Source organism: Eriocheir sinensis, chromosome 29 (genome assembly GCF_024679095.1).
Source record: "Eriocheir sinensis breed Jianghai 21 chromosome 29, ASM2467909v1, whole genome shotgun sequence".
Taxonomy (NCBI): Eukaryota; Metazoa; Arthropoda; class Malacostraca; order Decapoda; family Varunidae; genus Eriocheir; species Eriocheir sinensis.
Genome location: NC_066537.1, coordinates 5,771,706 through 5,775,308, shown reverse-complemented (window position 1 = coordinate 5,775,308; position 3,603 = coordinate 5,771,706).

The following is a 3,603-nucleotide window of genomic DNA, read 5'->3' as shown; positions in this document are numbered from 1 at the left end:
TATGAAGAAAGAAAAAAAGAAAGAAAGAAAGAAAGAGAAAGAGGAAGAGGGAGAAGGTAAACAGGAATAATACACGTAGGAAAAAAATTAAAAAGGAAAATAACGGGAAAAAAACAAGAGAGAGGAAAATAAAGAGAAAGAAATATTAAGAAAGAGAGAAAGAAAGAAAGAAAGGGGAAGATAAGAAAAACAGAAGTAATACAAGTAGGAAAAAATGAAAGAGCAAAAAAACGGAAAAAAAACAGAAAATAAAGAGAAAAAGAGAGAAAGAAATATGAAGAAAGAAAGAGAGAAGGAAAGGAAAAAATAAAGAAAGTAAATACGAAACAAAGACAAAGCAGAAAACAAATAAAAGCAAAGAAAAATGCAACAATAAAATAAACAGAGAGAGAGAGAGAGAGAGAGAGAGAGAGAGAGAGAGAGAGAGAGAGAGAGAGAGAGAGAGAGAGAGAGAGAGAGAGAGAGAGAGAGAGTCAAACACCACCGCCATGTACCAAACTTTTGTCTCGCTTCTCTGCTCTCCGCATTTGCTTGATTAATTTCTGGAATACGAATACGCGACAGCCCCTTCCTGCCTCTCTCTCTCTCGCTGTTTGTTTGTTTACTTGCTTCTCTCTATCTTTTTCCGTGTGTGTGTGTGTGTGTGTGTGTGTGTGTGTGTGTGTGTGTGTGTGTGTGTGTGTGTGTGTGTGTGTGTGTTTATTTCCCTTTGAGGATCGATCTCGTATCGTTTTAAGAAACTTCCTCTCTCTCTCTCTCTCTCTCTCTCTCTCTCTGCCATACTGTCTTTGTGGAACCGTTTCTAACATCTAAAAAAAGCATTTCCATTTAATCTCTCTCTCTCTCTCTCTCTCTTAACACCTCGGCTGGCTGGTTGGCTGGCATGAACATCACTTTACCTCCCTCCCCTTCCTCCCTTTCCTCCATCTCTCCATCTCTCCCTTCCCTCCCTCCCTTCCTCCCTTCCAAAGACTCCCCAAGTGACGTCTGGAATCGCGGGAACCCGAATAAAATCAAGGGAAGATGGATTATCCTACGTCTGGCAACCCTCGAGGGAAACGTTGTCGCCCGGGAAACGTTGTCGTACGGCTGAGTGATGAGGGGAAGAGAAGGAGGAAAGAGGAAGAGGAAAGAGGAAGTAATGCCCGTTGTTGTTGTTGTTATTGTTGATGAGGGGAAGAGAAGGATGAAAAGAAGAAGGGAATGGAAGGGAAGGGGAAGAAGTACGAGTGTTATTGTTATTCTAGCTCTTGGTGACATAGGGAAGAGAAAGAGGAAGAGGAAGAGGAAGAGGAAGAACTAATGACTGTTGTTGTTGTTCTTGTTGTTAATGTTGTTCTTGTTTCCTGTTTTAGTATTTACAGGATGATAATATTAAGGTGTGTTTGGCTTGACGGAAACTGACTGACTGACTGACTGACTTGTTGAAGGGAATTGTTGATATGGAAAGCAAATTGTGTGTGTGTGTGTGTGTGTGTGTGTGTGTGTGTGTGTGTGTGTGTGTGTGGTTAGGTAAGGGTGACAAGGGAGGAATATAGTAGTAGTAGTAGTAGGAGGAGGAGGCAGGGGGCGAGATAGACCAAACAGAAATAAGAGATATTAAAAGAAAAATCTCAGAAGAAAGGCAACAGGCCCAAAAAGACGAGCTGGACCGTCTTACACACCACCTGTCCACAGAAATGGGTAGAAAAATACACACAGCACAGGAGGCAGGCGCCTCTAACTGGCTAACGTCATTACCAATCAGAGCAAAGGGCTTCAGCCTCAACAAACAAGAATTTGTCGACGCCATTGCTCTGAGATATGGCTGGCCGATTGAGGGACTGCCTGATCTCTGTGCATGTGGATCACCAAATGATGTCACCCACACCATGACATGTAAAAAAGGAGGCTTCGTCTGTATTCGACACGATGAAGTGAGGGATCTGACAGCCAGCATGCTCGGGGAGGTATGCCAAGACGTCACTACCGAGCGGCACTGCTTCCCCTGGACGGCGAACACCTTCGGTACAGGACAGCCAATACCTCACAGGAGGCACAGGTTGATGTAAGTGCCCGCGGATTATGGGTGCGCGGACAGCGGGCGTTCATGGACATCCGCATATTCGACCCGATGGCTGCCTGTCACCGTGAGCTGCCCCTGCAAGCCGCCCACCACAGGAACGAGCAGGAGAAGACAAGGGCATACGGTGAAAGAATCCAACATGTGGATCAGGGCAGCTTCACCCCCCTCGTCTTCACCACATCCGGCGGGATGGGTCCCAGGGCCCAATGCTTCTACGCACGCCTCGCGGAACTAATCTCAGAAAAGAAGCATCAGCCAAGGAGTCACGTTGTCGCCTGGATGAGGTGTCGCCTCTCGTTCTCCCTGCTCAGGTCGGCCATCCTATGTCTCAGGGGCACCAGACACTCTTGCCCAAAAGCCACCAACATCTCCAATATGGACTATGAAGCCACAGTAGTGGAGAGTGACATTAGGGTGGGTCGGGAGTGACTTGAGTAGGGAAGGAAAGGGGGATCTAGACGTAATAGATGATAGGTGATTTAGTGTCAGGTAGTATTAGTGATATGGTTGGATGCCACAGTCATTAGCGAACAGAGTTGGGGCTAATGACCTCCAAGCTATGGAGCCCTCCATGATTATGTGTCGGGAAAATAAACATGGGTGGAGGTATCATTTATGTAGTAGTAGTAGTAGTAGTAGTAGCCATTATAAGCACACCTACTACTACTACTACTACTACTACCACTACAACAACAACAACTATTATACCTTTACTCCTATCATCAACATTATTATTATCATTTCTATTACCATTTTCATCATCATCATCATCATCATCATTATTACCAGCATCACGTAACGCACAATTAGCTCCCAAGAGAAAGGGAATTAAAGCTTACACCAGAATCGGTTTAGTGGAGGAACTGCCGAGGGAGGAAAGAGTGTGCAGCGAAAGAGGAGGAGGAGGAGGAGGAGGAGGAGTGTGGTGATGATGATGGAGGTAAATAAGAGGAGAGGAAGAGGAGGAGGAGGAGGAGGAGGAGAGGAACATCAACGTCAGTAGCAGCCTCTCTTTACTTCTCTTGTATTACTCTTTCCTCCTCCTCCTCCTCTTCCTCTTCTTCTTCGCCTCTTCCTCCTCCTCCTGCTGTGTGTTGCCTGCTCGAATAAGTTTTCAGGTTTCCAAGTTTCCTGTTTCTCATTCTCCTTTATTTATTTCTCCTCCTCCTCCTCCTCCTCTTCCTTCTATTGTTTTTTCTTCCTCCTCCTCCTGCTCCTCCTTCCATGTTTCCACTCTTCCACTTCATTCTTCTTTACTTATCTTTCTTCCTCCTCCTCCTCCTCCTCCTCCTCCTCCACTTCTCACACCTGCGATAATGATACGGCCCGGGAGACAGGTGGATAGGGGCTTTAATCAACAGGTGCGGAAAAGCTACCTGTTTGTGTGTGTGTGTGTGTGTGTGTGTGTGTGTGTGTGTGTGTGTGTTCATCATAGGTGTGTGTCCAGGTGCTGTGTTAATGAGTTCTCACGTTACCTGGCCGGCTGCAAAATATTTTCTTTTATTCTTTTTATTACCTTTGTTATCGTTCCTATTTCC